At 35.2% G+C, this 13,669-nt stretch overlaps 1 protein-coding gene across 1 annotated transcript in view; it reads right to left on the bottom strand.

Moving 5' to 3' along the window:
* The window catches only part of LOC120630077, a 65,740-nt gene extending 54,699 nt beyond the window's left edge, over positions 1 to 11,041 (bottom strand). The window contains exon 1 of the mRNA XM_039899224.1: positions 10,795 to 11,041. The gene's annotated coding sequence lies outside the window, so the exon portion shown is untranslated. The remainder of the gene's footprint in view (positions 1 to 10,794) is intronic.
* Positions 11,042 to 13,669: the final 2,628 nt, after the last annotated feature.

Here is a 13,669-nt window from a genome sequence, read left to right as displayed (position 1 = left end):
TATTTTGATGTTGTTACATTTTTCTTCTTATTTAGAGAGACTAGATTTTTCCCGCTGATGTTTTGTTTTGCCGTTATAAAAATGTGTATTCTATGTCCTTCTCCATGAAAGCTAAACGTTTTGCCAAGTTCAGTTTAACTACCAAGCCCTGTACCGTGTATAGAGAAAAAAAGCTTTTTGTAAACCCTAAACGATCCTAAACGATACCCTTGTTATTTTTTGGGTCGTGTGTATATTTTTATTTTTAAATTTTTGACATTGACATTTTAAGAAGATCCCAAGTAAAATGTAAAATTACTGAGTATAGATATAAAATGTGTCCGATTTAGAATACCTAACAAGGAAAGTACCTAGCTAGTTATTTTAAACATTACTTGGCATCGAATTAAAAATGTTGTACAAAATATTTATATCTTGGTTTGTAGTTTTCGTTTTGCAAAATCGCATTACAGTTGTTGTTGTTGTTGTTGAATCGAACATATGTAAAGAACTAACCAATAAATAAACAAACAGACACACTTTCATATTCATAATACAGGTTCATATATAATTACAGGTAATTTAGGCAAATGCCACTATATACTAAATATTAAAGTTTCTAGATAATTATATAGTTTGGAGGCGATGCAATGGTATCAACACAATTAGCATTGATTTGTTTTCACAATCACTGCTAATAGTAGGTAAACGTTAATACCACTAAATGTTAAAAAACTGTCTGGCATTATATTTACGTCTTCAATCTAATGGCAATGGTATTTAACTCTAAAAATGATTGCGAAAGAAATCGCTGCCTAACAGACCATTACAGATCATAAATGACCTCGGTTGGTTTCCTATGACTGTTTTCATCCGAAAAGGAGAGCGAATTTACTCAATGTTTTTGTTACACGTCCGTTCTTATCGAGTAAACAAAGAAAAGAAACAGCGTAATATATATGTGTGGTATTGTTCCACGATATCACATAATTGAATCTTCACAACCTAATCTACTAAATATAATTCGAAAGAACGTACCAACCTTTGTTGATTTATATTTTTATCACGTTCACTAATTTTAGTTAGGTACGTCCCGAAACTGCCTGCGGCGTTGCCTGCGTGAATTTCGGGACGCAGTGTACTGTATATATTAGCCTAGACCTATTTCAATAAATTTCAAATACCAAATATCAAATTAAGTACTAATAGTATTTCAACATATTTAAAAAAACGATTGAGGTGCGGGCGAATAATATATCCATCTTGCTCTCGAAGCTTTAATCACCCATTATTTGAAACCTTCCGTCACCAATTGCAAATGCCCGTCTCGTTGACCTACTACCGTTTTGCCTTATTTAAAGTATTCTCTATTGAATGACTGCATTAATAAGTGAGGGGTTTGTTGCTGTCCGCTGAGGTGTTCTGTCCTCTATATCCAATCATATACATAAGATCTACACTCAATTCAGACAAAACTAAACTGATAGTATAAACTATCCAGTATTAAAAAAGAATTATTTCAATTGATTAACATTTGACGGAGTTATGGTGTGAAATCGTCAATCACTTTCAATCCACCACTCGCCCCCCGAAGGGATTTCGGGATAAAAAGTATGCTATGTCATCCTCATAGTATGATCTCAAATCGCGAAAAGTTTCATATGTATTAATTTAGTAGTTTCAGTTTAATGCAGACAGGCAGACAGACAGACAGACAGTCAAAAATTAAAAAGAATACAGTTTTTGCTTTAGTATCGATTATAGAGTGCACGCCTAATTTTTTTTTTAAATATATTCAATGTACAGAATTCGACCCGTTACAGTTTTATTGTACTCGTAAGTATAGATAATCCACACAAAAATATACCGTTTAAAAAAAATTATAAAAACAAACACAAAGCTAGAGTTCATTGATATAATTTTAGGTGGTTAATAAATATTCATGATATATATTCTGTATGAATAAAAACTCAACCTAAACACTTATTTTGGGTTAAGAAGCGTACCAGTAATTATACAGTAGGGTGCGCAAATAGGTGAAACACAACGTTACTTAAAATTTGATAGGAAAATTATACGGATCGCAAATAGGTCATTGTTATTCTCTTTACTCGCGAAGTGATTACAAAGCTCTCATATAATTTTTCTTAAGTTTTCAAGTGAGCGTCCGGCATTCAGTGAATACTCGTACCTGTAAACTAATATTATTGATGTGAAGAAGTGTTTGATCTAATGGAAGAACCTAATACTTAGCTTGCATTCTGAACATGGACATAGGACACTTTTATGCCGGCAAATCACCAGGGAAACATTTCTGAATTTAAAAAAATCGCTTTAGTTGATGGCAACTTGCCAGCTAAAACGATCTTAGCAAAATTTTAAAGTTCTAAAAAAAATTATAACCGGCGTCACTAGGAGGATATAGGAATCCTAACGATACGAGTAACTCATAGATTCAAATTCTTTCAAGCATTTACGTCATGTCATGGGTAGACTCTGAATAAAAATTTGTTCAATTATGGTACATATTTTGTAGTAGAGGTACTTGTGGCTGAGCTTGTCTGGGGAAGTACCATATTACCGGCCCACTACACTATCTTCTCCTCTTCTCTCTCAGAATTAGATGGTTTTAGGCCGTTCCAGGCGGGCCAGCTGACTGAGGATTGGTTGACTTCACAAGTTCGCGCGCTCTTAAAAAGATTATGCAGACATTGCAAGCATGCCAATTTTGTCACGAAGTTTTCCTTTAACTTCACTTGCTATGAATGCGTAAATGAAAAACGGACCTAACTCTAAAATTTAGCCGACGATATATCTCGGTCCTCCCGAAAGGGACGCCGAATCTTTAATCATCATTCTTATATTGTGTAAACAGCTAAGAATATTCTAACCTACTTATTGTGGTACAGCTGCAATTAATTAAACCAGTTTTCTACAAAAACCACGAAGTACACGCAATGCATCCTACATTTTCGTGCATGAAATACAGTGAGTAAAGTATCTTGGCATAATTTTCGTAGTACGCGCAAATAGTGGCCGATCGCTGTAGCACGACTAATTAGACCATCCTTGATAGTGCTTGTGTAAGCAACAAAACCAGCCTCGATACAATAAAGCATGCATGTAATTTATTTTACCTGCAGTAGCTAGTTACTACCGGTAATGCATTTACACCTAGGCCCCGTGAAAAATAAACCTACCTCGTTTGCGAGGGTCGGGCCAAGGACCAAACCAAGAAGGTTTTCATTTAATTGAAATCAGAAATTATAGCGAATAATTGCGCGCAACCGAGCAACCGATTTTCTAACTCTTCATATTTTAGGCCTCAACCTTGAATTGCTTATGACTATGATGCCTTTTATGATGTCATTTATGCTACATACTTTTGATGTCACTTCCGTTACGTATTGCAGCGTCACAAGTTTAACATATTTACCGAACAGCGCATAAAAAAGTGTCCATTCAAAAAGCATTTTATAAAGTCTTACTATATATTTATATTTATATCTATATCTACGAGTATCTATACACATATTCGAAGCGGTGTTGCCCAGAGGGTAGGAGCTCGACTTCACTTTTGGGGGCAGAGTTCGAATCCTAGCACGCACCTCTAACTTTTCAAAGTTATGTGCGTGAATCTGGGCACGGGTCTCCTCCCACAGAGAAGAAGTCCGTCCGCCCGTAGTCCACCACTATGACGCAGTGCGAATTGGTGGACTTCACACACCTTTGACAACATTATGGAGAACTCTCAGGCATGTAGGTTTCCTTACGACTTTCTCTTGACCGTTGAAGCAAGTGATATTTTAATTGCATAAAAAACGCACATATCTTAGAAAAGTTAAAGGCGCGTACTGGGATTCGTACTCGGCCTCTCGAAAGTCGAAGTCCTACCTGGGATACTATTAAATTTAATATATTATTATTTAAATAATGACGGATGCTCGGTCAAACTTCATAACTCCTTTAAGTTATCGTTATTTATGCGGAAAAATACACTTGCAAGCGAAGTGTATTTTAAGAAATGGCGTGAACACATTGCCACATCCGTTATTATGTAAAATATCCTGTTTTCTAAACATTTTGCAATTTATTAGAGCTGGCTTTCGAACGCTCGAACCCATGACTCCATCGGCGCGCGACATTTACATAGCAGCCAGGTAACTTGTCTAGGCATTTAATAGCTGCGAACAATCAAATCATCACAGAATTCGTTAAACTAAATGCCCCTTGAGTACTTACTTACTAAAGAATAAAGAAAAATTAGCTTATTATGTTTTGTGATGGATCGATTCTTGACACGCCCCTCTAACTTTTCGGATGCAGGTATGTGCATTTTTGAGGAATTGAATATTACGGTGAGGGAAAAACAGTGCATGGCTAAAATTTTCCATAACATAGTCAAAACCATGTGTAATCTAACAAGCCGAATTCAGCCAGCACGTTGGGGACTATAGCTCAAAGTTTCAAAATTCTAAGAGGAGACCCGTGCGAGAGTTACGAAAGCAGGTAAAGCAGAAAGTTACTTTAGGGGTAGCAGGCACAATAACTATAGAGTAAAATTAAAAGTTTAGTAAACAGCATACTTTTCAACCGTTAGTAATGAGTGGTTAATAATTACAAACATTTAAGCAAAAAAGATTAAGATTATTGTTTTTTCAATTTCTAAAAAAGAACTAGGTAGGTGAACTTATAACATACCTTGGAAAATAAATAACAAACTTTAATTTTTTCCGGGATTAACTTATTTATTAATGGAAATTTAAAACATGAAAAATAAATTCATTTCTGCTTTTGAAATCATCATTTATTTTAAAGTGATGTTGCCTAATGAGATATGATATTGACACATATTCATATTGCTTTCAATTTAATAATTCTTAAACTTTGCGATTTGCAAATGCATAAGACCGGAAACATTTATGACTTTATATAGTTTATTCTTATACCTTAACATCTAGAACATGACTTTCTGTAATTATTTAGCAGTATTTTGCTTGGAATTTATCTGATGACATTTCAATCTGGCTGCAATTTCACCGTAAAGAGAGAAGAGTGGCTCAGACATTATCTACGAGAAGTGTCACTGAAATGTAAAGATGTAGATAAGAAATGCTGAGATTTTATAACTGAATTTAATTAAAAAGACAGTCAAGTGCGAGTAGAGGTCGCGCCTTATAATATCCTGTTTCCGTATTAACACAACGTCGCTACTAATATTGTAATTGCGACAGCGTGTTTGGTTGTATGCCTTATTACAGTAATATGGAAAAGGATTAACGTGAATTCTTGCACAGAGATTACAAAAAACAATACTATCTCTGCGCAAAATTTCCTGAAAAAAGTAGTCTATTGTACTAAGCATAGGCTACTTTTATTCCGATTTTATGCGACTAATTATATGTCAAGACTTTACCATCCAACAAGTTGGGTAGTTATAGATAGATAAACAAATGAAAATGCAAGCAGTAAATCATGTGGTCATTTCGAAAGTAGGCCTAACCTAACTTATACCTTTGAGGGTTTAGGCATCCGCTAAAATGTTTTCATGTTTTAAAGGTAATTGCAGGATTGTACAAAAGTAAGTGTATTCCATTGTTAACCATCTACATTAGCAACATCCTCTACCTATATAAATTTTCCACAGATGGGCATGGATCTGTGCCGATAGGAAAGAGATATTTAGAGTATTCCACGCTGTTCCAAAAGGAATTGGCAGGCTGAATACACGGGATTAGTCAACATTATGAGTTTACAGTTTCGGTTCAACGAAGATTATTTTATAACCGTACGACAGACTACATTATATCAAATATTATAATATGATTAAATAAATACATCAAAAGCTATCTTAAATTGATATAAATACAAACATAATATCTACAATATCTTTCTGTTATCTAATTTTACTTGCATCTACTAAAACTATACCTTAATGCATATTGGTAATATATATATAAATTACGTGGTCAATGAAAAATAATGGTAGATATAATGGAAAACGAATGAAGTTGAAAAGATAATCTTTACTGTTTCCCACAATCATAAACTTGAATAGTTCTCTAATAGAGTCACGTTCACATGGGTGCTATATTTGTATTACCTCGTTTATAGCTTTAAAAAGGTTATTAAGAAAACAAAATCCGACTAGGTTCTTTCATTTTTCAAATGGTTCGAACGAATTGCAGAATGAAATGGAATCAAAATTCAAACACAAATTTCATTTCTCATACTTTTTATCCGATTTAGCTCATTCATTATCTTAAATATCAGACGTTTGGATGTGTCATTAAAGAATAATTTAGTTGAAAACGTTATTTCGTCGACAACTAATATTAAAAGTGTTGTTGGTGTAAAATCAAAAATTGAATGAATAAAGTTACTTGAAAAACGGTAAAGATTAGAATATTTAAGAGTTTTAATATCCGTTATAACTTAAGAATGGGATTGGTTTTGTGCAAATAGCCAAGTTATGAGTGGAGTGGGCGTTTGAGGCATGACATCAGACGTCATTCGCTACAGTCGCATCGGGTAACCAGGTAATTGACGTTTGCAGGATTCACAAAAAAAATTGGCTCTGGTCGAGCGTATTTCTACACAAAAATTACGAGATTATTCCACTTAGATTGTATTAGTTTTTTTACATACTAAACTAAGCTAAATAAAGTTTAACCAAAGCATTATCAATACGTAAATTTATAGTAACGTAACGTTTATGAAAGTCGTAATCGCTTCACTTTTGGTATATCTTTTATAATATAAACTAATGTCTGCTTATTGTGGAGTTTATATTTTCTTAGAATTCTCTAAACGGTTTAAGAAAACCTTAATCGGTATATTTGATTGAACATGTACAGAAAATAATACATTTAAGTTATTTGGTCTCACATCTCTCAAGAATAAAAACTTTTCAGATCCTCCACGCTGCTTCAGTATGCATTTGCGGATTTTGACATGAAAGTGATCACAACCGAGACCTTACGTGCAAAGCTTAACGTGGTCTCCAAGGCTGTTGGTTGGCCATTCAAATTTTCTGACCCGATCCAGCTCTCGAACATTGTTCCAATGGTTGGTTGGATGGCCATTAAACTGACTATTTAATGAAGAACGCTGCTGTCACTTTGTTTTTGTCTCCAATTGATTTGCACCGTTTTGGCGCTGTAAGTGTTTAATACGAGTGTCCTGAAATGTACTAAAGTTCGAATGATTAAAAACTAACTACTGTGCGTGAACCCGTCCGCGTTAAATTGAGTTTCTGAAATCTCGCATTAACCCGTATCGTATAAACTCTCGTATAAACACGAACTATTCCTATGCAAATTTTCTCAAAGATAAGTTAAGCAATTAAAGCATGCATAGGTTCCCAATGCTTAATTTTTAGATTTCGCGGGTATATTCTACCAGCAGCATTTCTCGGATCGAAGCCCAGGATCTAAATGTTTACAAAATTTCATGAAAATCGGTTCAACGGTTGTTCCGAAAATAGACAACAAAAAAACAAACAAAGATACACAATTTTGCATTTATAATATTAGTACGGATACTTTATTATTAGTTCCATAGACACTTGTACCCATACTTATCATTTTAAGCGCTTCAAATGGGGTCAAAGTATAAGCTGTAATTTGTATAGGGACAGCTACTCTAGTGTGTTAATAAAAGAGGTTATTGTTCCTACTATGGACGTAAGACATTTTCCTGCTAAATAACCAGTAGAATAAATATTCAAAAGTGGAACATTTTCAAATGCATATTTTAAAACGATGGAATGGCTACCCCACCCACCTTGCAAAGCTCCGAGAGGTGAACATCCTTCCGAAGCTGACCAATAAGATCGATTTCAAAACGCAATAAAAACCAAATGGATGAAAATTATTGCGTGCTATCACGTTATGTCAGACGTCTAGGCTACTGTAATAACAGGTTTTGCTCTAAAATCGCATGAATGAGATGTTAGACATTATTAATTAATGATTCAGAATTAATTATTCAACATAAATAAATTAGTATCAGTTCTAAAAAAAGCAATATTGGAAATAGCGTGTGAAAACTTTTTCTTACTTTTCTGGATAACACAAATACGGTTAGTATTCGTAAAATCCAGGAATGAAATAAATCTTATGAGTACCTACGGTATATTTATGGTATATATGGTGGCTTTGTTTTTGGTTTCGAATTAATTTTTATAATACTAGATGTGCCCTGCGGCCACGCCCGCATAATTTAAGGGACGCTGCATACTGCAAGATAGTCAACCTCAACAAATCAGATAGGTACTAAGCGTAATATTTTTTCAATCGTGCTTGTATTGTCAAATATCATATCACAATCATAACAAACGACTGTGTTTTGAGCGAATAACATACTTGTTCTTGCTCTTGGAGCTTTAATCATCCACTATTTGAAACCTTCAATCACGTAAACATTTCCAACCGCAAAAGACCGTCCCGGGACCTCCCGTATGTTCTTATTTCGAATACTTTTCATTCCGTACTTTCCGTACTTTTCATAACTGTAAATAACTAAGAAAATTTCTAACATTTTTTATTCAGTCCTAGCACTAAAGTCTAAAATAAGGAAACACTTAATGTATTCAGTATAAGCCTTAGCACCTAAGTGAGGAGTTTGCTGCCATCCGCTCAGTCCTGTGAGTTCTGTTCTCCGATCACATTCATTAGATCCACACGAAATTTGGGCAAAACAAAAATAATAGTATCACCTATCCTATAAAAAAAAATATTTAAATCGCGTAAAATTAATTGAAAAATAATGATGATTAATCGTCAAACACCTTTATCCCCTCTCCAGAAGGAAATAAGCTAAATTTTGGGGATAAAAAGTATCCTATGTCATGCCTCGTAGTATGATCTTAAATCCTGCATTGTTTAATTTCAATTCATTCAGTAGTTACAGCGTGATGCACGGCCCAGATGCAGACAGACATACATAAATTAAAATAATTACAGTTTTAGCATCAATATCAATTAAAGAGGGCCCTAAAAAAATTTTCAATATCTCCAATGTACAGAATTTTACCCGTTACAGGTTTCAGTTAGTATAGATAGATATAAAAAGTAAAGTGAACTGAAAGACTGATCAATCAACGAGCAGCTCAAACCGCTGGACCGATTCAGCTTACATATAGCTATTTTAACACAGGTTAGCAAGAAAAGGATATTCGAAAAACTGCAGTTTAATAATACAATGAAAATCGAATTCAACATGGGGGTAACCGCGGGCAAAACCTAGTTATTAAGATACGTATAAAGTATATTGAAATTCAATATTCTTCCATTCAATTATAAATCCGCAACTAACAAATCAAGAGTCATTCATTAAATTTTTCGAATGATATCGTACACGTGCGTACAAATCAAAATTTAATTTTAATTTACAACTATTTTTACACATGTTTTATGTTAAGTGATACTTTTTATAAATAAACTTTTCCGTAAGGAGTCTTCCATAGAGGTCCTCTTAACATTCGCCTACTCTTTGCAGAAAAATGCATGCACAATTCAATGCATTGAGGGATTTTGGTGGTGCCTCTTCAAAGCTTGTAACATTAGCTTATAGAAAAGTCCCTTTGTAGTTAATATAAGGGTTACATTAACGATTTAAAAAGCTTGGGTATGAAAAACTAACGGTAACCGACTAATAAGGAAACCAAACTTTAATAAACACCCGCGGAAAGGAAATTTTATTTATTGCCAAATTGTTTATATTATTATTTTTTGAATAAAGTTTATTATTATTATTATTATTATTATATATATAAACATTGCTTTAAATTTTATTTTATTTCATTAGTACTTTTTTAATAAAATTAGAAGACGATTGTGTATCAGCTCCGCTGTCCGAAGGTGCTGGAACAGCGACTTCGCACCGGTAAACACAGCGTAAGTCGGCCCTAAACGAGGTGGCCAGACGATATCAAGCGAGTCGCTGGGAGCCGCTGGAAACAAGCGGCCCAGGACTGTGGAATTTGGAACAATAGAGCTATTGTCCAGCAGTGGACGTCAATCGGTTGATTTGATGACGATTATGATGATGATGTGTGTCCGACCTCTTTCACGCAATTGTAATAGCAGACTTCGGGCCCTTTGCCATTGAATAAGCTGATGAAAAAAAACTCAAGCATAAACTAATCACTATTCATTGAACTTGATGAGGTTATATAATATGTAATTTCGGGTTAACTTATTAATGAAACGCATGATTATTTAAACCTAACGCGACTCGTCCCAGTGGATCGTAAGATAATAATTATTCTCTCTGTATAGTTAATATAACTTACTATCAATTGTAACATGTATATGAGCCGTAGAAAGTTTAGAACTGTAACTTAGAAACTCTTTTTAATTATTTATTCGATTGTAGATTAGTACAACATAACCAGTTTCGATTTCAATAATTATGATTGATTGAATTAATATAATTTTAAACAGGACTATTATGATATTAAAGAAAAAATAATGGAATAGACTGAAGAATAAACTAATTAATTTTCAAAAACAGTGCGCGCTTAGGCGGGCGGAAAAAGAAAATAGGATCCGCTTGTGTGCAGGTGGTGCGGAAAACAACAGACGTAAACGGGGCGCGGGGTGCGGGGGCGGGCAGACGCGAGGCGCACCCGGGACGCCCGGGACGCGCCGCAGCCTCACTCCCGCCCCTAATCTCATTACACGCACGCGGCGCCTACCTCGACCTTAGTCCGGTTCCTAACATGGGAACCCGCATAATACTCGCTCACCTTGCTATTGTTTATATCGTCCGGCATATCGTATTTTATCACAATATAGAGCTTAAACTTACCCTTATATATAGTACGCTCCAAATTACAGCTTTCAACGCATCAATATTAGGCACGGTACGTACTCACTGGTAAAGTCCGGTAGCACTTATTAATACATTATTAGCACATTGATAAGGCCGCGAATTTGTGGAGGAAAATGTTTTATGACAGCGACGGTGCGGTTCGGCGTATCGCACACGGGTGCGTCGCGACGTCGGCGGTGCGGAGCGGCGTGTGCGCTGGCGGTGGGGCCGACCGGTCGCAACCGGGCCGCGCTCTCACCGACTCGGCCGCCCTGCCACAATGTTCACTATAATCGCACTTGACACCGTGCCGTGTTTGATCTCGAAGAAAGTTCCACGTTTCTATGTCATTTGTTTAACATGGACAAAAAATTCAAAATTCAAGAAATTACTCTCGGTTTCCAGTCGACGTTCTAATACGACTGGCGCCAACACACGAAGCCGAGTCAACAATTGTTGTAATTGAATTAGGTAATTGTACAGTTCATACCTATTTGGCTTCGCTTTTTCTCGGTAGAGGTTTTCCGAGTATTGATTTGTCATGAACTTGACTGCGATATCCACCTGTTATCTTGCAGATACTTTATTTCGAAAGGAAGTAGACTCTTATGTGAAAGTAATAATTTTACACACAGATAACCCTTGAGATAAGATGTCAATCACTATACTTTCTTGCCAAGCAAGACAATCAACATTTAATTCAATTAATTGTTCTTCCCTAAGCTCTTGTATCGCTCAACAAATGCATTCAAACAATTGAATGCTGAAACAGTAAATAGATAGACATTATAATAAAAATAATGTAACTACATATAAGTATTATAAATTTAGGTGAGGTTTTCTCCCTGCGCAAAGACGTTGGCAAAAGCTCAACAATGGGCGTAAATGGATTCTATTAAATTCGGAAATTGCCGAAATTTTTTCACTAGTTAGAGAAATATGAGTGACTTACGATGTCTTCTTATTTCTGGATAGGCATGTAATTCAATCACTATAGGCCTATCAATACAGCCCTAACGGCGTGCATAGGCTTTTAAATATACATATTGCTGCTGAGCCTTTAAGTTGTCATAGAGAGTCTTACGAATCGTCTTGCTTACGTAGGACAACTGGGATTTTGAAATAATTTAATAACAGACTACGAACATATAATACGGAAACTTTCGGAACTTAAAGTCATAAGAGCAAACTACTCACATATTAAACCACGGTTTAATATGTGAGTAGTATGCTTAGAATTTGTGGAGAATTATGAGAAAGCCTCCAACGAATTTCTAATTACCCAGTTAACTTTAAGCATTGGCAGATAGCTTTATATACTACTAGTAGTTTCCCGCGACTTCGTCTTCGTTTGTTTTTTGATGTGGCATTAAATTTAATTGTAGTTCTTAAAAAAATTTAAGTATTCAGTATCGCTAAGCCTTAAATGAGGGGTTTGCTGCTCTCCGCTGAGGAGTTCTGCCCTCTATCTTTAACCACAGTTTGGGCAAAATTAAACACATATTATAACCTATATAGTACAAAAATAATTATTTAAGTCGGTTATAATTTGTCGGAGTTATGGTGTTAAATAGTCAAACACTCATCCCCTCTCCCTAACGCACCGAGCTTAATGTTGGGATAAAAAGTATCCTATATTACTTCTAACACTTCCGAGAATATGTGTAAGTTTCATGAGGATCGGTTAAGTCGTTCTTGCGTGAAAGCGTAACAAACAAACTTACATTGACATTAAAATATTCGTAGGGAGTAGGGAAGTAGGGATTTCCTGGTAAATAAATAGCGCCGAATATAAAATATCATAACATAACAGCTGAATATCATTCTTTTACCTTTTTAACGCAAGTTTTTTGTTCTTAGTTTCACCTTGAAAACAAGTGCTAACTCAAGCGTACATTACAATGGATCCGCTACTACTATCACTCTTAATTCATCATCATCTCCGGTCGATTACGATGCCTGTTCTTGAGATCGGAACTTCCTTCCACGGCGGAAGCTATCAATACAACACGTGCGATGCATTCGTTTCTTCTTGTTTGTTCTATTTTTAATAGTATACCAACTACAGTTTATTAAAATTCAAATTCAAAATTCATTTATTTCAAGTAGGCCACAAGCACTTTTGAAACGTCAAGTCTGTCCGTGTGTAGTGACTCTACCACCGGTTCGGAAGGCAGATTCTATCGAGAAGAAGCCGGTAAGAAACTCAGCAGTTGCTCTTTTCTAACATCAAAAATTTTCATTTTACTTTTTAACATTCATTTTTCTATCTTGGGAGAGATGAAAGCGGAGCCGGATTCTTCCAAGCAATCTTGTCATTAAGAAACTCATCAATTGTATAATAACCTCGCTGTTATAAATGTGTTTTAACACATTCTTTAAACTTATGCATTGGTAGGCCCAAAATTACCTTAGGAATCATATAATAAAAGCGTATACTCAATCCCACAAATGACTTCTGCACCTTTCGCAGACGATATGCAGATGTCACTAATTTATGACCATTTCTTGTAAGTCGACTGTTTATATCCACTTTTTGTTTATAAAGACTAATATGTTGTCTTACAAATACTATATTGTTATAAATATATTGTGAGGCTTACGATAGCCTCACAATATATTTATAACAATACTACTCGTACTATTTCTTTAAATTTTACACGGAGGGATTCATGTGATTTAAGTTTATATATTGACCGTACAGCTCTTTTCTGCAATATGAATATAGTTTCAATATCAGCAGCTTTGCCCCATAATAAGATCCCGTAAGACATCACACTATGAAAGTACGCAAAGTAAACAAGTCTTGCTGTTTCTACGTCAGTAATCTTTCTAATTTTCCTGACGGCGTAGGCAGCCGAGCTTAGTTTAC

Source organism: Pararge aegeria, chromosome 2 (genome assembly GCF_905163445.1).
Source record: "Pararge aegeria chromosome 2, ilParAegt1.1, whole genome shotgun sequence".
Classification (NCBI taxonomy): domain Eukaryota; kingdom Metazoa; phylum Arthropoda; class Insecta; order Lepidoptera; family Nymphalidae; genus Pararge; species Pararge aegeria.
Note: the sequence above shows the minus strand (reverse complement) of the source record. Positions and strands in the feature narration are given on the sequence as shown.